The following is a 25,035-nucleotide window of genomic DNA, read 5'->3' as shown; positions in this document are numbered from 1 at the left end:
AATGGAATTCTATGCTGCTGTAAAAAAAGAAGGAATTCTTACCATTTGCAACAGCATGGATGGAACCAGAGAACATTATGCTAAGCAAAATAAGGCAGTCAGAGAAAGATAAATATCGCATGATCTCACTCATTTGTGGGATATAATGAACAACATAAACTGATGAACAAAAATAGAACCAGAGACTCAGAACCATCAAACCGACTATCCAACCTATGAGGGAAGGTGGGGAGTGAGGAGGTAAGAGATCAAGCAAAGGACTTTTATGCATGCATATGGGTAAAACCAATGGACACAGACAGGAGGAGTGTGAGGGCTTATGCTTGGGTGACGGGGTGGTAAGGGAGAGGTCAATTGGGGGAAAACGGAGACTCATGCAATACTTTAAACAATAAAGAATTAAAAAAGAGAAAATGAAATTTAAGACATATGATACTTAAAAATAATATCAATCAGAGAAAGGAGAAATATATAAATATCTGTAGGGTTTCATGTACAAGGTCCAAATTTGTAAGCCTAAAAAGATATCATATATTTTAAATACAACTAAGGATAATTTTATTTAAAAAAAGTGCTAATGTGCAAAAGTCAAGATGAATACAGTTCCTCAAGAGTAAGAGCAACTTATATATTTTCTAACTGAGACCATTGTTAATGGTTAAGGAATCAAAGAGTAAATTCAGTGGGAGGCATCCTATGGCATCTCCTGCTATATACCCAGGTTGTCCAGTGTTTTGGCATGAGGTACTCTATCAGTTAGTAAAGTGCTCTGGGAGCAATGCATGACCTTACCACACTGTGTTTAGGGGCGTCCGACATGGCTCCGGTGGAGAGGGTGTATTGCTCAGACTCTGTTTTGGTTTTCCTAACCCCTTTCCACCATTTCCTGTATTGCTTCCGGACCTGCAGAGGCAAAGCATGCTCTGAGTCAGCTCACCGAGAGGAGTGAGAGTGGAAAGAGTCCTGGGTGGGAGGTGGACAGTGGTACCTGCTGGCTGAGGAGACAGTACACCAGGAAGATGAAGACGCCCTGCAGGCTGTTGATGATGGTGAAGAGATAGGCCATGGCGTGAGCAGCTGGACCCACCTGCAGGATTCCCAGACACCACGTGCAGCCCAAGATGAAGAGCTGAGCTATCGCTTTAAATGTCAGCATCCTTAGTAGGAAGAGAAGAGAGGCCCATGGTGCACCCAGAGCAACAGAATTAAGGCCATTCTCATCTCCACCCAATGAATGCTCCTGCCTTCCCCTGGGGGTGATGAGTTTTCAGACTGCATTGTGATCAGCTTTGACCTTTACCGTCAATGGTTCTCCACAATAGAAATGCTACTTGGGTCCAGGATGGCATTTTGATTCAATTGAGTCGGGTTGTGACACTTCATAATGAAAGTTTCAAAAAAAATTCTATAATGCTCCATGGTGATACCTAATTTTATCTAACCAACATTACCGAGTGTGTTCTGTGCATCAGGCTGTGTGCTGGGGCCTGGACATTAAAGTCACAGAGGCAAGATTCCCATTTTCATAAAGGTCACAGGCTATTCCAATGACTAATACAGCGGAATAATGACATGCAAAATGTAGAAAGGACACTGGAGAGGGGTGAGAAGGAGCCTGACTGAGAGTGGGTATGGAAGTGCAGACTGGGTTGTGGGAGGAGTCACAGATTTTTCTAAGTGCATACAGATTCTTTGTACTTTTGTTGTAGGATTGCTGACAAAAGTCCAAAGAATGTTTATCAACCAATGTCAATTCCTCCTGTTGCTGAGGGAGTTACAAGATGGGATTAGAGACAGAACACTGTGGCTGGGAAGTCAGCAGCCCACCACTGAATCCAAGCTGGTTGCCATTGGAGGACAGCTGCATCTCTTTACTCTGGGTTCCCTCAGAAGACCCCGAGAAGGGGCGTCAGGGATGCTGAGGCACATGGATTTGCTCTTGGGACCACACATGTCTGTGAGGTTGTCACCCTCTTCTCCATTTTACCTTGTATTCTTGAGGGTGGACACATCACTGTTGAGTGAAGAGAGTTTGCTTTTCAAAATCCAGAGGGTCATCAGAAAGAAAGTTAGATTGACCTTCAGGAAAACACACAAGGTTTAGTGAATAAAATTTTAGTTTGTTATCTCTAGTCTAGCCTGTCCAGCAGCAATTGCACACTTAAGTAGTTTTTATATTTAGTAAGAGTGTTTGAGCTTGTAGTTTTAGGAGCAGTCTTAGAAAACCAAAGCAAACCCAAGACAACACAGGGACATTCTTGCTCATGTCATCCTCTTGCCTCCTTATAATTCTAATTACACTCAGTTGAGTGTTAAGGATGCTCTGATGTCATCACTCACAAAGAGGATGGCGCAGACTGGTCCAAGGAAGCCCCATATAAATCCCTTTTCTGGGTGGAGCCAGCAGCTAAGAAAGAGAGAGAATTAAAAATGCATTGGTCCTTAGAAATGTAGAAAAATTAATGCCAATTCATTCATTAATTTATTCATCAACAAACATTGAGTGTCTCTTCTGTGATAGGCTCTGTGATTGGCTTTGAAGATACTGTCATGAAGAAAGTAAGCATGGTCTTGAATCCCACACATCTCACAGATAAAGAAATGGGAATTTGCCCTTACCGAGCAGGTGTTCCATAAAGGTGAGGCCTGGATGCTGCAGAAATGGCCACAATCACAGCTGGGACTCCGTAGCCCACAGGGAGCATGAACTTCTTCATGAACCTGCTCACACTGGAGTAGTTGACCACCGTCAGGTTGCGTGCGGTGAGGAAGAGGTGCAGGCCCTCCAGCAGCATCCAGGTGAAGGAGGCCAAGTAGAGATAGTGTAAGGCACCTGCAATGATGGCGCACAGCACCTGGGGAGGAGTGAGAGTCACCAGGTGGGATTGTCAGGGTGGAGCATGGCCCCAGGACCTCTCCTATACCTTGCCATTTGGGAGAACTCTGTTGAATATGAAGGAATTGTCAAAAGAAGGTGTGATTGCCCTGGCTGGTTTGGCTCAGTGGATAGAGCATCAGCCTGCCGACTGAAAGGTCTGAGATTTGATTCCAGTCAAGGGCACATGCCCGGGTTGTAGGCTCAATCCCCAGTTGGGGGTGTGCAGGAGGCAGCCAATCAATGATTCTCATCATTGATGTTTCTATCTCTCTCTCCCTCTCCCTTCTTCTCTGAAATCAAAAAAAATATATTAAAAAGAGAGGAAAAAAAGAAGAAGGTATAATTTCTAGTTTGGTCAATGTGAAATTGGCTACTCACCCCTCTCATTTTCCCCAGACCCAAAGTCATTTTATTAAGGTGTCCAATGCAAGTGCACTCTTCATTCCACGGTCAGGGCATGCTTCCTTTGGGACAGTGTTGGTACCTTAGGCTCAGTTCTGTCGATGGCCGTAAGGAAGAGCAGGTGGGCCAGGAAGAGGCAGAGTGAGAGCTGCAGGTGGACTGAGGTGCTGGTGTTCTGGATGGCTTTGCACAGCAGGAAGGTGAGGGCCGCCAGGAGGAGGCACAGTAGAGAGAGGCTCAGCCCCACATAGGTGATCACAGCCAGGGCGGGATCCTCTTCCTGGGACCCAGGAAAGAGGAGAGAGCAGTCACACTCCCCTAATCTGGGTTAATGACCCTTCTACCATTTTCAGTTTGGGCAGAGTTCAACAAAATTAGGAGTGGAGGAGCCAGGTAAATTTGCGATGTTTATGGACACTATTAGAATTCTAGGGGGTCCTGAACTGATTAAATTTAGACTCTGTAAACATTGAGGGATAAGAGAGTCCTCATTCAGGACCAAGCCCTGGAAATCATAGGGTTGATTTTTCTTCACGACTATGCTTATAGGTTATCATGTGACAGTCAGAGAGGCACATGACTCCATGTTGAGCACCATCCTCCATTCCTATGACGTGATACTGTGTGACAGTGTCTGTATCTGGAGACTTGATGTCCAGGGATCATCTCCCCCGCTTGTACTTACTCACATCATCCCTGCAGCACCTGTTCCTTACAGATTTAAATCCTTGGTTAAAGAAGGAAAAGTACTGATGATGGTGGTAGCTTGAAATTAATATTTCCTGCCTATTACTTATGATTTATTTATTTATTTACTTATTTATTTATTTTTAAGATATATTTTTATTGATTTCAGAGAGGAAGGGAGAGATAGAAACATCAATGATGACAGAAAATTATTGATTGGCTGTCTCCTGCAGTTCCCTGCTGGGTTTTCAGTCTGCAACCAAGGCATGTGCCCTTGACCAGAATCAAACCTGGGACCCTTAAGTCCATACGCTGGTGCTCTATTCACTCAGCTAAACTCACTAGGTTTCCTGCCTATTTTTTAAAGATTAAAATTTTCCTTGCCTCATTTTTCAAATCATCTTAAATCCATAACGATACATTTTAAAAATTAATTTTAGGATAAATAGGCGAGAAAAGAAAGAGAGAGAGAGAGAGACAGAGAGAAAAAAGAAATATGAAAATGATAAAGAATATGGAGGTTAAATGTTCAAAGTTAGTACATCTGATAAAGAGCAATATGGTATTATTTACATGATTTTTATTATTGCAATAAATCTGCAAGATTGACATTACTTTCTTTTTTTTTGGGGGGGGGGGGTGACATTACTTTCTAAGTAAATGTTTGCAAATAAATAGCAAGCTCTCCAGGTGATTTTGACACATACTAGGTTTTGAGCATCTTTGGTGTAAGGAAATAAACTAACTCCTCTACCACATAAAGAGCTCCCAGATCCATAAGAAATGTTTCAACAGGTCAATAGAAAAATGGGCCAAAAAGTGAACAACTTGTTTCCAGAAACAGAAATACAAATTGCTCTTAAATAGAGATATTCCATTCCATTTATAATGAAAAACATACAAATTTCCTAATATAACAATATAATTATATTTAACTCTCAGATGGATAAAGATCCAAAACTTTGATAATGACCTTGTGAGAGTGTGAGGAATCATACAGCTTCAGGTAATGCTGGTAGGAGTGTCCACAGGTGTCACCTCTATATACTAAAATATGGAAAAATTTGCCAATATAGGTCAGGGATAAAAGTAAACTGAGCTAAAGGTAATATTTTATTTTATGCTTTCACCTAAACAATTTAATTTTTTCTGCCTTTCTGTATATGCTTCTTGCCTTAAAACACAGTATTAAGGATGAAGAGATCCTGTTATGCAATACCCATATCTTTATTTCTTTTTCTTTTTTAAGAGATGAGCAGTGCAATTTAGAGACATATCAGTATTCTATATTTGGAATAGGGAAGTATTTTCAATGTTCTTGTCTATCATAAGTGTTGAGAAAAATCCATGTTTTCCCCATTTAAAAATACTGATAAAGATCACCTCTTTCTTCATGTAATAAAAGTCAGGTTAAAACACTTAAGTATACTTTAGATCTTCTGTTTTGTAAGCATCACCGGAGGAAATACCACAAGAATGGCATTGACATATTTAACAGATTTGGAGGTAAGTCTACCTGTGAATCTTGGAGCTGTTTCTCTAGGTGTCAGTTTGCATGCATGCAAGTGTGAGTCACCTTTAGCTTTGCAGAGGCCAAATAACTGGAGTGTTGCCAAGTAGTTAGCACATTTTTATTTGAGTTCTTAAGTCACCAGGGGAAGTAAACTTTTCACTGTACCATGAAAAAAATTTTGACATAGTATGCATACTAACTAGGTACTCAAACAAGAAAACAATGCAGTGTGTCTAAATAATTACAACTTTATTTGTAGTAGGAAATGATCATGAAACAAAATTCCCACTATGAGAAGATTTGATATGTAATTTATAGCACATGCATACAATGAAATGCACTGGAAAAAAATAATGGAGTGTCTTTTTGTAGATTGGAATAGAATAATCTTTTTGAGATAATAAATAAAAACAAAATGCACAGCCATGAAAAATAACACTATGTGAGTAAAAAAAGAGGAACAAAGAATACAAGTGACATCAGAGTAATGGCAGAATGAGAGAGGCCCTTGTCCTCTGCCTCTGAAATTTCAAGAAGTTAACCAACTATAATTCAACATTCAAATCCCTGCTCAACACGGATGCATGCCTAAGAGACCCGGGCTTTGAAACATCTAAAAGTGGGCAACCAGGAATAAATGGGGAGATGAGAAGAGAGGACCTGCAGATGCAGCGCCTGGCTGGCTGGGAGAGGGGGAAAGCTGGTGGTAGTTTGTGCTTCCTTTGGCTGGGAGGAACAGAGAGCTGCAGGGGCTGGAGGTTCCTGGGGGTGCATCCCAGCAGTGTGAGCTGTGAGGGAGTGTCTGAGTCAGCAGATCCCTGACAGAGCACGTGGTTCTGCCATGTGGCTCCCCGCTGTCCAGCTGGTGGTGATGTTTCAGACAAAGAAACAAAACCACAGAGTTCTGCCGCCACTTGAATTCCCAAAACTCACCTCCCTTCGCCTTTAGAGTTGGGTCCAAGAGCATACTATCTGTGAACCAAGAGCTATTGCAGGAAAACCACTGTTTCCCTTTGTGACATCTCCAGGAAGGGTGCTTGGGATGGAACCCCATAGAGATCAGGGGTTACCATTATGGTAAGGGCAAAAAACCCCCATCCCCAAGCAGCATAGCTGTACTGTCTTACAGAAGCAGCAGTGGTTCAAGACTGGGAGATCACAGAGGTAAAACAATCTTGCAATTCAGCACTACCTACTGGAAAATATTAGAAAGACCTCTTCAGAGATAAATGCATAAGCAAAGGAGGACAGCAAATACCATGAACAAGGAAAGTAATGAGGATGACCAGATAGAAAATGTAAAATCTCCAGAAAGCAAGCTGGAACACATGGAAATATCCTATACAGTGGGGCCTTGACTTACGAGTTTAATTCGTTCTGTGACAGAGCTCGTAACTCAAAGTACTCATATGTCAAATCAAAAAGTGAACTAGTGAGACACGTGCTGCTGGGCTGATGTTGTGGCGTTCACTGTGACGTTTGCTGCGCCAACTAGCAGTGGGGTATCTGAAGCTGGCTCGTAACCCGAATTTTAGCTCACAACTCAAAGCAAAAAATTGGCCGAGAGACGGCTCATATCTCGAAAAACTTGTTAGTTGGGACACTCGTAAGTCATGGCCCCACTGTATAATAAAAGCCACGTGACAGAAACCGCAGAATGACCAAAACAACCAGAGACCAGAACAACTGCAGCCTGCAAATTGCCCGATGCCCCTTGCCCCGGCCAGCCCCACTCCCCAGCAGGGACCCCCCACCCCAATCGGGGGCATGGCCAGCCTGCAAACCACCAGCAGCCTCCCACCCCAGCCAGCCCCGTCCCCCAGCGGGGACCCTCACTGCAATTGTGGGTGTGGCCAGCCTGAATATTGCCAGCAGCCCCTTGTCTTGGCTGGCCCCGACCCCCAGTGGGGACCCCCACCCTGATGGGGGGCATAGCCAGCCTGAAAACCACATGAGGCCCCTCGCCCCATCTAGCCCTGTCCCCCAGTGGGACCCCCACCCTGATTGGGAGTGTGGCCAGACTGCAAATTGCCGGTGGCCCTCATCCTGGCTGGCAAGCTCTGATCCCCCGATGGCAAATGGTGAACCAGGGTTGGGTGATGGCAGGGGGTGGACCAGCTGCTGGCAGCTGGGGAAGATGGCCCTGTTCATAGGCCAGGTCTAGGGACCATACCCCCACATGAATTTTGTGCGCTGGGCCTCTAGTGTGATATAAATGACAGAGATTTCAAGATTGCAGTTCTGAATGTACTCAATGAGATGTGAGAAAATACAGACAGGCAACTCAGTGCACTCAGAAAACAAATCAATGAACAAAATGAGTACTTTACCAAACAGACTGAAACTTTAAAAAATAACTAATCAGAAATCCTAGAAATGAAGCATGCAATTAAGGAGATTAAGAGTAAACTACCAAGCATAGAAAACAGAGCCAGCCAGATGGAGGAAAGAATTCATAATATTGAAGATAGGAATCTAGAAATGGTGCAGGGGGAGAAGAGAGAGACTTGAGCATAAAGAAAAATAAAAATAAAAGAGCTTTATGAGAACTATCTGATTCCATCAGAAAAAGCCATATTAGAATTATAGGTATTCTGGAGGAGGAGGAGAGGGAGCATGGAATGGAGAGTCTCTTCAAACAAGTAGTGGATAAGAACTTTCCAAACCTATAGAATGGACTAGATCCTTGAATCAAAAAAGCAAACAAAATTCCTAGTTATCTCAATCCAAAGAGGCAGTTGGTATTGAAGTGTCAAGAATTAACGTCAAAGAAAAAAATCTCAAAGCAGCCAGTGACCTACAAAGGAAAACCCATCAGAATTTCATCTGACTTCTCAACAGAAACTCTACAAGCCAGAAGACAGTGGAACCAAATACTCAAACATCTGAAAGAGAGAAATTACCAGCCACGAATAATATATCCAGCAAAATTATCCTTTCAATATGATGAGAAATAAGATGTTCCCAGACATACAGAAGATAAGGGTTTTATTATTTTTTTTCACCAGAAAACCTCCATTGCAGGAAATACTCAAGAAGGTTATTCTACCTGAAACAAAGATCAAACGTCACAACTCTATGAGTGAGATCACCAAAAACTTACAGCTTAAACAGGGATAATTTGTGACAACAAAACCATAAAGGGGAGGGGTAAAGGACTGAACTGGCAAAGGACAATGAAGATCAGATCCACTCAAAAGAAAAAGGCTACTGTATAAAAGCAAATTTATTTTTTATAAACCTAATGGTAACCACACACAAAAATCTCAAACCGGGACACGTAGCTTAAAAAAAGAGGGAACAGAGGGAAGAAGTATGGAATATCACCAAACAAAAACAACAGACAGAGACACAAACGAAAAGCACCAATGGAGGCACAGAGCCACCAGAAAATAAAAGACAAAATGGCTACAGAAAAGCCTTATACATAAATAATTACCCTAAATGTAAATGGTCTGAATTCACCTATAAAGAGGCACAGAGCGGCAGAGTGGATCAAAAAACAAAAGTCAACCAAATACTGCAAGAGACACATCTAACCTGCAAAGACAAAGGTAGATTCAAAGAAGATGGGTGGGAAATGATTCTCCAAGCATATCCAAAGAAAAGCAGGTATAGCCATACTTATGTCTGACAAAATAGATTTTAAAATAACAAAGATAACAAGATACAAAGATAGCCACTTTAAAATGATCAAGGGTACACTACATCAAGAAGACATAACACTTCTTAATATATATGCACCCAATCAAAGAGCACCGAAATAATCACAGAATAATAACAACTAATCACAGAATTAAAGGGAGAAACAGATCAACACAATCATAGTTGATGACTTTAATACTCCAATGACAGCTCTAGACAGACCAACCAAACACCAAATCAATAAAGAAATATCAGTCTTAAATGAAACACTAGATCAAATGGACATAGTTGACATTTAAAGAACCTTTCATCCCAGGACATCAGATTATACATTTTTCTACAGTGCACATGGAACATTCTCAAGGACAGACCATATGTTGGGTCACAAAACTAGCATTAAGAAATTTAAGAAGATTGAATTATACCAAGCATATTCTCCGACCACAATGCCTTAAAATTAGAAGGCAACTGCAAAATCGGGCCAGAGTGCCTCCGTGGTTGAGCATCGACCTATGAACCAGGAGGTCAGGGTTGGATTCCCAGTCAGGACACATGCCTGGGTTGTAGGCTTGATTCCTAGTCGGGGGCACACAGGAGACAGCTGATCCATGATTCTCTCTCTCTCTTATCATTGATGTTTTTATATCTCTCTCTCTTTTCCTTCGTCTCTGAAATCAATAAATATATATATATAAAGAAATCAACTATAAAAAGGAAGTAAAGAAACCCACAAATATGTGGAGATTAAACAACATACTGGAATTAAATCTGCAACCCTTCAGTGCATGGGCTGATGCTCTAACCACTGAGAACACTGGCCAGGGCTGGAGAATATCTCGATGTGAGGGAGCTTCTGCTGCTGGCCTCCAGTTAAGAGCATAGACACATTGTGAGAGGGCCTGCAAGAGGGCCACATAAGAAGGAATGCAGGGAGGCCCTAGTAGCTGAATGTGACCCCTGCTGCCAGCTAACAAGAGTGTAAAACCTCAGTCCTACAAACATAGGGAAGTGAATTCTGCCAGCAACCAGGGAGCTCAGAAGAGAACAGAAATCCTCAGATGAGAGGCTTGTGTAAGACCCTGACCGGACAACTGAGGTGCACCATGTTTATTTGTTGACCCACATAAATTGCAGAATAATAAATTATGTTTTTAAGGTGCAGCATGCATGGGAGTTTATTACATAGCAATAGACATTGAACAAAGTCCCTTCTCAAGTCTCTCACCTGCACATCATCGTGGGCCATGAGGACAGCAAAGCTGCTGAGGTGGCTGCATTGGCAGGTGGTGCTGGTGTCTCCGGTGCCCACCATCCAGCAGCCTTTGGTGGACCAATGACCACTTCCATTCTGGCCAGGCTCCCAGAAGACACAGAACACCTTCTGCCTTGTCCCCGGGGTCACTGACTATAGGAACAGAGCAAGATGTGAGCTGGTGATTAGGTGCTCAGAAATTCTGACCAAATCCTGCTTGTGATGGGCTTTCCTGGGGAGATGATGCCCCCATGGGAGAGCCCCTGAACCCCAAGACTGTGTCCAGGACTCAGGCCTCTTCCACACCCACAGACCCATTTCACTAGCACTCACATGCTTGAAGACAAAGGTGACTGGGGAGCTGAGGTTCTGAGTGTCCTTGTTGCTCACAAAGGCAGATATGACATCTGAGAGCAGGACGAGGGAGACTTCCTGCAGCAGGCCCTTGTGTGTCTCATGCAAAACTGACTGCTCCTCAGTTTCCAGGACCAGGGGGGCCTCAACCAGCAACTTGCCCATCCCTGGAGAGGAGACAAGGCCCACCACAGCAGGGCCTACAAGACAAGGACAAGGTTCACATCTTGGGTTGACCCAAAAGCCGCCCTCCTTCTCTCTTTTGACCCACTACGGCACATACTTCCCTTTAATATTTAATTCTCTTTGTCACATCCGTGGGTGTCTTGTTCCACTGTGAAGCCTCATTGACCTTCTCTTCACATCAGTCATTACCTGAGTCACCTGAGTCCTGCACCACATCCCAGTTCACCAGCATCTTCGCCTGATGAACACTCAGGGTGACATTCTTGTCTCCTTGCTCCTTCACCTCCAGGGACAGTTCTATGAGTTGTGGGAGTTACATAAGGGAGTTTGATTAGTAACTGTGCCAATAGTTGTTGCTATAATAACATTTGTATGTATAGACATCTTTTATATATATTACTAGTGTCCCAGTGCATGAAATTCATGCACATTAAAAGGGAATTAGAGGAAATATTTTAATATTGCTATTTTCCCTTTCTCTATAATAGAAGTGTCCATTCAGCCCCACCTCTGTCAAGCCCCGCCCGGCAGGGGATGCAGCCTCATGTCCTGGCGCTGGGGTGGGGGAGGTGCGGCCTCAGGTGGGGCACGGCCCCTGGTCCCCTGGCCCTGGCATTGGGGTGGAGGGGCGTGGCCTCAGGGGGGCACGGCCTCAGGTCTCCTGGCCCCAGCAACCAGGTGTGGGGTGCTGCCTCAGGGAGCTTGGCCTGAGGTTTCCCAGCTACAGCACCAGGGCAGGGGGGGGCGAGGCCTCATGTCCCCAACCCCAGCCTAGTAACACGCAGCCTCAGGTCCCTGCTAATTGGCGTTACAGCATGATAGCATGATGGTGTGATGACCATTTTCATATTAGCCTTTTATTATGATGATGTTACATTATATACCAAATTTTATCTATAATATTGTTACATGTATACCAAATAATGTGTATATATATATATATATATATATATATATATATATATATATATGCCTAATATGCAAATTGTTCCTGTGGGAATTTGACTGGGAGACCTGTCGCTTGCTATGATGTGAACTGATCACCAGGAGGTGGCGCCAAATGAAGGAAGGCCCTGGCCAGCTGCTGGCAGCAGGGGGAGGGAGGCCCTGGCCAGTAGTAGGAAGGCTCTGCTTGGCACTGATTGCTGGCCCCCTAGGGAGCCGAATTTTGTGCACAGGACCTCTAGTATATATTAGAATAATACACATATTTTGTATATGATATATATATACACAGCAATCATCTGAATTTACAAAGGATTATAAGAGAAATTATGAGCAATTATTCAACAACAAATTATATAACCTGAATGAAATAAATTCTTACAAAGCCATGAATTATAAAAGTACCTGAAGGACTAGAATCTGAACAGACCTGTCACAAGTAAGGAGATTGAATTTGTAATTAAAACTTTCTAAAATGGCCCTAACTGGTTTGGTTCAGTGGATAGAGCATTGGCCTGTGGACTAAGGGTCCTGAGTTCTATATCAGTCAAGGGCACATGCCCAGGTTGCTAGATCCTCAGTAGGGGACATGCAGGAGGCAGCCTATTAATGATTCTCTCTCAACATTAATATTTCTCTCTCTCCTCTCCCTTCCTGTCTGAAATCAATAAGATATATTTAAAAAACCCCACAACTTTCCAAAATGAAAAGTGGAGACCCGAATTTGACTAACCATTTATGGAAGAATTAACACAAATTCTTGTAAATTCCTAAAAAATACAATGAAAAGGAACACTAAGTAATTTTATGAGGCCACAGTTACGCTAAAAACAAAACCAGAAAAAGACATCAAAAGAAAACAAAACTATAGATCATTAAGTCTTATGAACATAGATGCAAAAATCTTCAACAAAATATCAGGAATAGCTTTATCAAAGAAGGCTCAAGACTTGTCCACTGAAAACTATAAAATATAGCTAAAGAAATTTAAAAACCCTAAATAAGTTGAAAAGTATCCTGTGATTATGAATTGGAAGACAATATTGTAAACATGGCAATATTCTCAAAAGGGATCTACAGATTCAATGCAATACTAACAATACTCCAACAGCATTTCTTTTTTGCAAAAATGGAAAAGCTCATCCTAAAATTCATATGGTATTGCAAGAGGCCCCAATACCCAAACAATATTGAAAATGCAAAACAAAGTTGGAGGACTCACACTTCCTGATTTCAAAACTTATACAGTAATCAGAGCAGTACGGTACTGCCATATGAGTAGACATATGAACCAACAAAATAAAATTGAGAGTCTAGAAATAAACCCATTTATTTATGTCAAGTAATTTTCAGCAATACCCTTCAATGAGGGAAAGAATAGTCTATGCACAAGCAAAAAATGGAAGATGGACCCATACCTCACAAAATACACAAAAATCAGGTAAAAAGGCGTCAAAGACCTACATTTAAGAGCTAAAAATAAAACAGTTAGGCCCAGCCCATGTAGCTCAGTGGTTGAGCTTTGACCCAGGAATCAAGAAGCCCCCTGGCTCGATTCCCAGTCAGGGCACATGCTCGGGTTGCGGGCTCAATCCCCTGTGGTGTGTGTGCAGAAGGCAGCCAATCAATGATGTTTCTCTCTCATTGATGTGTTTCTCTCTTTCTATCCCTCTCCCTTCCTCTCTCTCTAAAAAAATCAATAAAAACATTAAAAATACAATAACAATAGAAGTTAGTAGAAAAGACAGAAGTAAATCTTCATGACCTGGGTTTTGGCAATCAGTACTTAGATATGACATAAAATGTACAAACAAGAAAAGAAAAAAATAAATAAAATGGGCTTTATCAAAATTGAATGCACCTACTTATTAAAGTAAATAGACTATGAAGAAAGTGAAAAGAATCTATAGGATGGGAAAACATATTAGCAAATCACATGTCTCATAAGGGTCCACTAGCAAATATATAAAGAACACTTAAAACAAAACAACAAAAAGCCAAACATCCCAATTAAAAAATAGGCATAGGACTTGAACAGACATTTCTCAGAAAAAAAAAATACACAAATGTTCAATAATCACATGAAAAGTCACTAGGGAAATGTAAATCAAAACCTTAACGAGATGTCACCTGACACACTAGAAAGGCTTTAATAAAACCAAAATAAAATGGAAATAACACATTTTGCTGAGGTTGTGAAGGTTGGCACCCTTGCACATTGCTTGGGGTAGGGAGTATGTATATTTATAATGGTGTAGCCATTTGGAAAAATAGTTTGGTGATTCCTAAATGTTGGAGATATAATTAGCATATCACTCAGCAATTCGACTCCTACATATGGACCCAAAGAACTGAAATAGTTATTCAAACAGAAACTTGCACACCAATATCATAGTAACTCTATTCACAATAGTCAAAGGGTGGCAACAATCCAATGTCCATAAATGGATGAATGGATAAACAAAAGGTGGTGTATACATGCAATGGAATAGAATTCAACCATATGGTATATGCTACCATGTGGATGACCTTGAAAACAGTATGCTAGGTGAAAGAAGCTAGACTATAAGGTCATGTATTGTATGATTCTATTTATATAAAATGTACAGAATTGGCTAATTCATAGAGACAGAAAACAGATAAATGCTTGCCAAGGGCTGGGGGTCGGGGGTGGGCGAGAATGAGAAGTAACTGCTTAGTGGGTACAGTGTTCACTTCTGGGATGATGAAAACACTTTAGAAATAGAGGTGATGGCCGGGCCGGTATGTCTCATTGGTTGAGCATCAACCCATGAACCAGGAGGTCACAGATTCTGGATCAGGGCACATGCCCAGCTTTCTGGCTAAATCCCCAGTAGGGGACATGCAGGAGATAGCCATTTTTAAAAAAATATATTTTTTTAATTATTGATAGTATTACAGATATCACCCATTTTCCCCTCCTTTACCCCCCCTCCTCCCAGCCCGTACTCCCACCCCTCTGTTTTCACTACCCTATTGTTCATGTTCATGGGCTATGCATATACGGATATAGATTTTTTGGTTTATCTCATCATTGATGTTTCTATCTCTCTCTCTCCCTCTCTCTGAAATCAACAAAAACATATTAAAAAATAAATAAATACAGGTGATAGTTGTACAACTCTGTGAATGTATGAAATGTCACTGAATTGTACACTTTGATTAAAATAGTGGATTTTATGTTATGTGAAATTTACCTTAATAAAACAAATCACTTAAATATCAGATAATATTAAATTGTATTCCTCCAAATTTTAATAATTTGTTTTCTTTTGAAGCCATTTCTATTTTACCTTAAATTATTTAGTATAATTACTAGAGACCCAGTGCATGAAAATTCATGCTCTGGGGGTTTGAGGCGGGGGGGCGGGGTCCCTCAGCCCTGGCATGTGTCCTCTCACAGTCTAGGAGCCCTTGGGGGGAAATCTGACTGATGGCTAAGCTGGTAGTCACACCGCTCACTAGCCTTGAGCCTGGCTTCTGGCTGAGGAACACACTGACGACCAGGGGGCAGCTCCTGCATTGAACATCTGCCCCCTGGTGGTCAGTGCATGTCATAGCAACCATTCATTCTGCAGTTTGGTCTATTTGCATATTAGCCTTTTGTTATATAGGATTTCATCTGCTGGTAATTAATATTACAATGAAACTGTTTAGTATTGATAATTTTTTTCATTTTCTTTTGATCTTTTATCTTAATATGTGTATGAGAGTAACAGGGAGGTACAAGTGTGATCACTCAGCTCTAGTGTGATGGGAAGAGGAATGAGGTGAGGAGCAGGCAGAGCAGAGCCTGGGGGCAGGCGGGGTTACTTGCCTGATCCTGCAGTTGTCCTGAAGGTCAGTGGCCCATTGGGCAGGGCCTTGCTCAGCTCTCTCAGGACGTGCTCCTGGCCATTCAGCAGGTTAGTGGCCACACAGTGCTGCTCTGAATGGGGCAGAGTATCCAGGTCCCCCGGGGTCTCCAGCAGATTATCCACCTCCTGTATGATGTCCTGGTGGGATGGGGGACACAGAGCCAGTGGATCTTGTGCCAGAGAAGCTTCAGGAAGACCCTGCCCACTCAGTTTCTGAGAACAGATCCTAGAGCCTGTCTATTTGGGGACAAAGGTGGTACCGAATGGGATTTCCTGGATCTTTGCTAGTGCAATCCGCCACTCAGAGGTCAACCCCTAGTCATGACTATCAAGGACAATGTAAGCCCTATGGCCAGGACAAGAAGAAAGGTGTTAATAGGTGTACATGGGTCTACCAGTGAGTACAAATACTTGGTCTGCTCTTCCCACCCACCCTGGGACAGCGGGGCCTCAGAGCAGGGCGCCATTGTGTTGGGGTCGGTCTCCTTCCAGACCAAGGCTTCCTCGGGTCTCTATGGGATGCCTCCACCTGCCTCCCCTGGGTCCTGTCCTTACCTGGATGGTGTCCTGGGCCGAGGCAGACTTGAAGTCTCTGCGCAGGTCCTGGACTTTTTCAAAGAAGGAGGAGAGACTCTGGGGAAAGGAGATGAGGCCTTAGAGGGCCTCATGCATGGGTAGGGGAGCGTGGGGAGATGGGTGGATGGTGGGCTGAGTGGAGGGACCTTGCCTTCTGTTCCCAGCTGGAGTCACTCACCTGGCTCTTGATTTCAGGGGGTGGGGTCCAGGTGGGGAAGGAGATCTCTGCAGGGGACAGAACAGCTGTCCATTAGGGGTGTGTGTGTGTGTGTGTGTGTGTGTGTGTGTGTGTGTGTGTGTGTGTGTTGGAGTCAGGGTCTAGGGCAGCCGTGGGCAAACTACGGCCCGCGGGCCGGATCCGGCCCATTTGAAATGAATAAAACTATTGAAAAAAAAGACTGTACCCTTTTATGTAATGATGTTTACTTTGAATTTATATTAGTTCACACAAACACTCCGGCCCTCCGGTCCAATTTAAGAATCCATTGTGGCCCTCGAGTCAAAAAGTTTGCCCACCCCTGGTCTAGAGTCAGGCCCTTCTTTCACACTGAGTAGTCCTTTGTTTATTCAGGAATCTGAGCCCCTCTCCTCTCTGTGCCCCACCCACTTCCCGTGTCCAGTCCCCCTCCCCCCACGCCTTGGCTGGAGGTGATGACACCTGCTGACTGCACATCCCTGAGTGGCGGTCACATGGGTTATGGGAAGTGTGCAGAGGCCTGACCCACAGCAGGTCAGCCCCCACAGAGGTACAGGTTGTGAGATATTAGATACCTTTGTCCCAGTTAGTAATTAGCTGCTGCCTGGGGCCCCCCAGGAGCCTTCCCCTTGGTACCCCAGCTCCATCTGCAGGACCCCCAGATCTTTCCCCATTTAGTTTCAAAGAATGGAAGCCTTGTCTAGCAGGGTACGCCCAGCATTTATTCTGCTGGGTTTGTGTGGGTGCCCGTGAATATGTGATCAGAAGGCTTGAGTTGTGGGTCTGTGGGAATGTGGGATCTGAACTCTGAACCTTCTTCACAGACAGTGTTGATTTGGCCATTGGGGGACCCAGGAACCAGCTTCCAGCCAGGGCGGCAGCGGCACTTATAGCTGCCCACAATGTTGAGGCAGTGGGTGGTTTTGTGGCAGGGCTTTTGCCCCGAGATACACTCATTCACATCTGAGGACAAAGCCAGAGCATCAGGCCCTCCCTGACCCCAGTTCTCATTGCTGGAGGATCCCACCGTCAGTACACATGCCACCACCTGGTGACCTTCAACTTCACCCTCAAAGCATGTTATGGTGGCCTCCCTACAAGATGGACATGGCAGGGACCATAGTCTCCAGTTTATAGGTGGCAAATCCAGGAGGGAAACTGAGTCACAGGGGCTAGGTTTCTTGACCAAGGACTTCTGCCTACACCCTCCTGGGCCCTGGCCCTGGTTCCCTTCTGGGAACCAGAAGTCACCCCTCCCTCTGCTGCATGTGCCAGATGAGGAAAGGGTAAGGTCTGGGGGGTGCTCATGGAGATACAAGGAAACCCCAGGCCCAGGAGGCCCTGCCACCGCCCTGCTCTGTGGAAGGACTTTTCAGGGAGGCGAATCCTTAGGCAGGGCCTTGGCAGGGAACCTGAGAATCTTCTCCTGCCTCCTGGGGCTGCGGGACCTGCGTTGGCTCCTTCCCCAGCTCCATCCAGTCCAGTCTCACAGCGTCCTCCCGGGGCCTCTACCTGTGCACAGCTTCGGGTCCTCTGGGTTCAGCTCAAATCCTGGCGGGCATGTGCAGGTGTAGCTGCCATGGGTGTAGACACAGTTGCTGCGGCTTTTACAGATTCTGGGGTTCAGACATTCATCCATGTCTGCAAGGGGAAGGAGAGGGTGATGGATGTCTGCAGCTGTGGGCAGCCTTCAAGGCTGGGAGTCAGCCACGTCTCCTGCCATAGAAGCGTCTGAAGGCCCCACTGCCTCCTCCCAGGCGAGTGGTGTCTTTTCTAATTCACATGGAGGCGTCCTGTGTGTAAGCATGCTGGCCTAGATGGTCTGTTGTCCATATGTGGCCAGAAGTGGCCCAAGTCCTCTGTCTCACTCCCCCTACACCCACTACACCCACCTCCCCCACCTGGGAAGCTCCCAGCTAGGGCAGGGACATCACCGCCACCTGTGTCCCAGCCTGAGGACTTGGGTAAAGGCCAGGCTGGGCCTTCCTGGAACCAAGTGCGGGAGAAGTGCTGCAGGCCCTGAGCAGGCTCCTTTCGGTGGCCTTGGTCCTGACTCCCCGGGGTGGGTGCTGTGGGCTGAGCTCTCCTTGGAATCCTGGTGACTCTGGTGAGACAAGGCTCTCCCATCCACATGACTTCTGAGACTCCAGCCCATGCAGATGGACCGAGAACCTCCCCTGAGCCTGACCCATCGAAGACAAGGCTTGTAGGCTGGGCCCAGTATGTGAAAATGATGCCAGATAGGCCAGGGCCACCTGGACAGTGGGTGCCAGGCCATGAGGGCAGTGGGGCTGACATCCAGTCATGCTGTCTTGTGGTGAAGGTGCCCCTTCTGATCCCTCTGAAGGCATCCCCTGGACTGGCAGGGAGTGATGAGAACCCACATGTGAGCTTGGCCAGTGGTGGGCAAGGGCTAGGTGCCTGGAGCGGGGAGCAGCGGCTGATGGGTGAAGAGTGGCAGGTGTATCTGTCATCTGGCTCCTGGTTCTCCCACCAGGGACACAGACCTGTGGGCCTTCCCTAGAGGGGCTGAGCTCTGTCTTCTGTAGCCCCAGGGTCTGGGTCTCCCTGGCACCTGGGTTGACCTCCTTAGGAGAGGATTGAGCCCGGGGCAATGGTTCCCGATGACGCCCCCTCCTGTCACCTGGTCCAGGTGGGAGCCTCTTCCTTCACCCAACTCTCAGAGCTTGGGGCTGGGTGGGGAGGTCGATGTCACCCAGCCCACCCCCGACATGTAACCCATCTGGATCTGGTCGTCAAGCTGCCCACCGTCCTGAGAACTGAAGTTAATGGCGAGGGTTAGGGTGGACGCTTGCTTGGGGGAATAGATGGAGGCCGAGTGGCTGAGAATTGGGGTCAGGGTATCAGGAGGCAGCTTCTCCAGCTGGGGCTGTGGGCCAGAGGCAATTTTCTTGAGGGCGTCCCTGGGCCATCACGGCCTGGGGGGTCTGGGAGGGCCTGGCATGGCTGCCCCTGTGTGGGCTCTGGTGGCATCAGGTTTCATACCAGCAGGCAATGGTGATGGGGAAGAGGAGGATATTGTTCTGGAATGCACTGCGCTATGAGCCCCCTTCCCTCCCACCAGGAGGCTCTGCCATCTCCCTCTGCACGCAGGGTGGGCCTGCAGACCCGGCTCAGAGCCCCCAGGATCCCCAGCTCAGCCTCCTCCTCCCCTCTCTTTATTCTTCACTAACCCCCGCCTCTCTGAGTAAGTCATGGCTTCTGCCTGACCACTGCTGGCTGCATTTGCCTGCGGATGCCTGAAGCCCCTTCCCTGCCCACCTCTCTCCCTGGAAAGGGGCAAAGACTGGTGATCATGGAGGCCTGGCTCCTCTTGGGTCCCTGGGGAGGGGATGGGCCAGGCCAGCTGTTCTGAGTAGCCACCCGGGGTACATCCCCTGGGATGTCCAACCCGGAGAGGGTTGTAGATCAGAATGAGTGTAGTCTAAAAACCCAACAGCCACCACTGTGTTTTGCTCTATGATCTCATATACTTTCCCAGCGATTCTGTGAGATAAGCACCATTGTCACTCCCTTTTACAGATGGGTAAACTGAGGCACAGAGAGGTGAAGAACGTGTCCAAGGTCATACATTTAACAAAAGGAAAAGCTTCTTTTGTTTTTATTTGTAAAAGATAGGCTCGCTCTCTCTCTCTTACACAGAATCACAATAATATTATCACATCTCGCACATTACCAGTGATTTCTGAATAAGTGTCCTGGCTGGCTGTACACAGCTGTCAGGTAGCAAAACCAGGACTTGGGTCCTTGGCTCTCATGCCACCCTCCTCCCTGTGCTAGTGGGACAGGAACAGGCACACTTGTCCCACTCAGACCTGGGGCTGCACCTATCACCAGGGCCCGGCACCCTGTACGCCACAGGAATGGCTCTGGTGACTCCAAGCCTCATGGACGGGGAGATGGAAGATGCGGGATCATTCTTACCTTGACACGTGTTCTCACTTGCATCACTGAACTTTGCTGCCCCAGAAACAAGCCTGTATCCTGGGATGCATGTGCAGTAGTAGCTCCCCTCCGTGTTATGGCACTCTGCGACTCTTCCACAGAGAGTCCCTGGCTTGCCTTGTTCACATTCATCAATGTCTGCAACAAAACGGGATAAAGGGTCACCTCCCAAAGCCATGTGTGCCCTCAGGGCAGAGCGCCTGGTCCCATCCCTAGCATGGAGCCTGATGCTCAACCAGTGTCTTTTGGGAAATAATTAGACTCAGGCAACATTGCTGTGGCTGGAGCAAGCCATTCCTGAAACCCACCAAATTGGCTCTGCTCTGTTCAGCTTTCTGTCTGTCTCCTGGATTTAGATACAGGAGCAAGTGCTGAAGTGGTGGGTGAGTGGAAGCTCTGCACCCCCCGCCCCAGTCTTCCCTCTGTACGAAGCCATATTTATTCACTTCTCATTTTCCACCTCTATTTCTTTTTCTTTCTCTTTTCTCTGTCCTTCATGATGGTCTGAGAACAAAGGCTGAGGCCACCAACCACCATTGTGTCTCCATGTAGCCCTCCACCACCCCAAGCCTCTGTACCTTCACAAGCATCCTTGTGGTCGATGTTGATCTCCCCAGATACAGATTTGAATCCTGGGTTACAGCGACAGGAAGTGCCATTGACACATGAGGAGTTTGCAGGGCACGGCCGGCGACAGGCAGAGGCTGTGGGACGGAGACCATGGTCAGAAGATGAGGGCTGAGCCAGAGGCTGGGGAGGGGTGTTGGGAGGGGCAACCCTGAGCTTCCTCCTGCAACAGGCCTTTCTCTGCCTGGGCTGAGTGGTGCAGGTGGGGTTGGGACTCTGGCTGGGGACTGAGTTACTCCCAGCAGACTCACCCCTGGTGCTCTGGGGTCCATCTTCCAACAGAATCAGCAGGACACACAGCGCTGGAACAGAGAGATGGAGGGTCAGGGGGTACACAGAACAGGGAAGAGAGGCCTGAGGGTGACACATCTGAGGGAAGCGGCGGCTCACCCCTCCCAGGCTTGGGCTCTGTCCATTACTCAAGGAGAGAGTGGGCAGGTGGCACCTCCCTGGCCTCCAATGCCCATGGCCAGAGGGTCTGCACCCATCGCCTGACTGTGGCTTTCAGGAACTTAAGGATGGAGAGGGGCCTGAGCCTGGCAGGGGTCTTGGCTTCTGCTGACCTGTGAGTAGCAGTTCAGGGAACATACTGGAGCCAATTGGCCTTGGTTCGACTCCTAAACTTTGGTCAGGTACCTCAGTTCCTCAGTTTCCCCTTCTGTAGAATGGGGATGAGGAGGGGGCCCATTTCCTAGAGTGTGAGGGTTAAGCAGACAAGTACTGCCTGGTGTGTCAGAGTGCTTACTGTCGTCATTTCTTTATGTAAAAATGAAGGGGTTGGGCCAGGTGTCCTCTCAGAACTCCCAAATCGAAGGTGCTCCAGCCCACACCCTTCCTCAGGGACACAGGTGCAAGCCCACTGGCACCCACATCTGTCCACCACAACGACCAGCTTGGGACCCAGTGGTGACATTTCACACCCTGGCTCCCCGCACACAGGAAGATGCTGGGGGCTCATGTTAGGGGTGTGCTGCACGGGACCCCCAATCTTGCTCTGGCTGCTGCTCAGGTGCACCCCATCCCAGGGCATGTCCTGGAGCTTCTTCTTATGCCAGCAGGGGGTCTAGAGATGAGGACCTGTTCATCACAGAGACAGATAAGGAGACGGATGGAGAGAAAAATAAAGAGGCAGAGACAGAAAGAAAGACATAGAAGGCACTAGACTAGAAGCTTAGAAGAAAGAGGAGAAAAAGGTGGAGAGAAAATGAAGAGATGAGAGAGAAACAGAATACACAGAAATGGAGAGAGAGAGGCAGAGTTAAGAAGACAGTGATCTAGAGAGATGGACAGAGAAATAGGGAACTCCTAGGAAGGGAGAGACACAGATGCCAGAGATTAGAGAGAGAGATGCGGAGAGATAGAGAGACTGAGAGCCAGATAGAGAAACAGAAGGGGAAGGGTGGGAGGGAGTGAGGAAGGGCAGTGCCTGGGCAGCAGGTGGGGTGTGGGGAGGGCTTGAGGGATCCATCCAGTCCCTGCAGATCTAGAGATGCTGGGGAGGCAGCCCAGACCCAGATAATCCAGGGAGACCAGATGGGGGCAGTGGGTGGAGGGATGGGGGCCAGGGAGGCAGGCAGGAGAGAGTCACTTCCTGGGCCAAATGAAGGGATAACTCATGACTCCCAGTCCCCCATGGAGGGGCTCCCAGTCCCCCATGGAGGGGCTCCCAGTTCCTCAGGGAGGGGCTTCCAGGGGAATTTTGGGGTTGGTCATTGTGAGCACAACTTGAGGAGCTGTGGAGGGTGCAGACTAGAGGGCCCCCTGAGCACTCAGTCCCAATGTCCAAGCTTGATACCCCTCAGGCCAGCAGAGGGCAAAGATGCCCACACCCTTCCTGAAGCCCTTTTAAATTCAGTAAACTGAGGCTGGAATTCTTGTCTTCCTCCTCTCTAGCCACAGGGTTTGGTTAGTTCTCTTTTTGGTGCAAACCCACTTCCTCTTTGTAGGACAGACCAAAAATGACCTTCCCTGGCAGGGTGGGTCCTGGGCCAATTGGTCCCCAGCTCTCAAAGCCCCAGTAGCACCGTCCATGCTCACAACTGCCCTAGGAGACAGAGGCTCTGTTTATGCCCACTCTGCAGATGGACAAACTGAAGTTCAGAGCCCAGAAAAGGCCTATGGAGAAACTGGTGAAGAGGGAGCTGGGGAAGATAGAAGGGAGGGGTCAAGTTCCCCAGACCCTGCAGGGAGGGGGTTCTCTGTGCTGAGCTGGGCTTTCCTGCCCCACCACAGAGGCTGCTGGGCCAGACCTCCACCTGGGGCCCAGGAAGCCACCCAAACAGGAGCCTGGAGAGGGATGCCTGGCCCTGCTCCCAGGCCCATCTGGTTTGCATTCCCCTAGCTGAGCCCTGAGCAGTCAGATTCCTGCCTGGGGCCCCTGTGGCAGGGGTGGGGCAGTCATTCTCTCCTTACCCCTCCTGCTAAGGATCCCCATTCCCCTCCGCCCCAACACCCAGACCCACCAGTGAAATAATAATAATAGTAACATTAACAACAACAATAATGTTACTTAATTCTCACTGTGAACAAGGACTCAACCCTTAACACAAGCCTGTGAAGTGGAGACCAGCCTTGCTCTGCCCCATTTCACAGACGTGGAAAGTGGGGATCAGGGGCTCTGTGACTTGGCCCCTGACACATCGCCGCCTTCAGCTGTGCTCCACACGGACTCGGCAAATTTACTAAAAATCATCTAATTGTAATCATGCAACAGGCGAATTACATGCTATGTAAATTACACCTCACCTTGATAAAGCTATAAAAAACAGCTATGCCTGGCACCCTGAGCCAGCACAGGGAGCCCCATCCCTGTGGCCTGGGGAAGTTCTGAGTGGCACTCCAAATGTCATTTCTTAACTCTCTTTGTTACCTGGTTGCCCAGGCAACGGGCTGCCCTGATAACCTGATAACCGTTAGAGCCACCCTGGGTGGGGCGGGAAGGGAGACAAGGGGGAAGTCACAGCAGAGCCCAGGTTCAACCCACAGCAGCAAAGCCCTTCAAGGCACAGCTGAGTCCCCGCTGGGTCTCCGGGCTTCCCCTGCCACAAAATGGGAGAAGTGTGGGGGTCACCCCGTTGTGGAAGGGTCCCCCTTAGCTCCCTAGCCCCCTCTCTCCCATCTGTTAGGAGTGACTCCCTGAGGGGGTCACAGCACTCATTCGCCCCCTCTCTTCCACCTGCTTCAGTTTCCCCTCTTAGGGAGCAGCTTCCCAAGTGGATCTGGAAGGAGCGTGGAGATCCCTCTGAGGGTGGGGAACGGACCCTTAGAGCACCCGGGGGGTTACTGTCCAGGTATGAAGGTACCTGGGTACTGACAACTGCTCTCCCATGTGCTGTGGCTCCCGCCTAACCATGTGGCTTCCTCCATGTCAAGCCCCAGAGCTGCCAGCGGTGCCTCCTACATCTCCTTGGTGGGTGTGGTGTGGGGAGACTGGGAAATGGAGGCACCAAAGGGGTGTTACCAGGGGCTCCCTTACCCCTCCCAGAGGGTCCCCAAATTCTCACCATGTAGGATGTGAAAGGCACTGAGGCGGGGACTTCCCATGGTCTGGGCAGGGTGGTTCTGTAGTCACAGGCTGTGCAGCTGTGCATAGTTCTGTGGCCTCTTGGCCCTTATACAGTGTGTGAGTGGCCCAGAACTGGTGAGCTGGAAGCCAACAGGAAGTGAGTAAAAACACAGATGGGGGGTGGGGGGGGGGCAAAAGCACCATCTCCCCCCCCCCCCCCGCCCACACACAACCACAGTGGAGTGATCGAGTGATCTTCAGGGAATGGACAGTGGTTTCCTGAGGAGCGTGAACCTGTAGTTTCCAGGTAAAGCTGCCCAGATGATCATTCTTATGTCTGGCTTTCCTTTTGCTCTTCTACGATTAATATTAACTCGTCAATTATGACAATAACACAATGTGGTTACTTTATATCTCTGAGTTTG

At 47.1% G+C, this 25,035-nt stretch overlaps 2 pseudogenes; both read right to left on the bottom strand.

The window, feature by feature from the left end:
- The window catches only part of LOC132234517 (adhesion G protein-coupled receptor E2-like), a 674,172-nt pseudogene that overhangs the window by 10,040 nt on the left and 639,097 nt on the right, over positions 1 to 25,035 (bottom strand).
- Positions 753 to 24,720, bottom strand: LOC132234980 (adhesion G protein-coupled receptor E2-like; annotated as a pseudogene).

Source organism: Myotis daubentonii, chromosome 5 (assembly GCF_963259705.1).
Source record: "Myotis daubentonii chromosome 5, mMyoDau2.1, whole genome shotgun sequence".
Lineage (NCBI taxonomy): Eukaryota > Metazoa > Chordata > Mammalia > Chiroptera > Vespertilionidae > Myotis > Myotis daubentonii.
The sequence above is the reverse complement of the archived record's forward strand: the minus strand, read 5'-3'. Positions and strand labels throughout refer to the sequence as shown.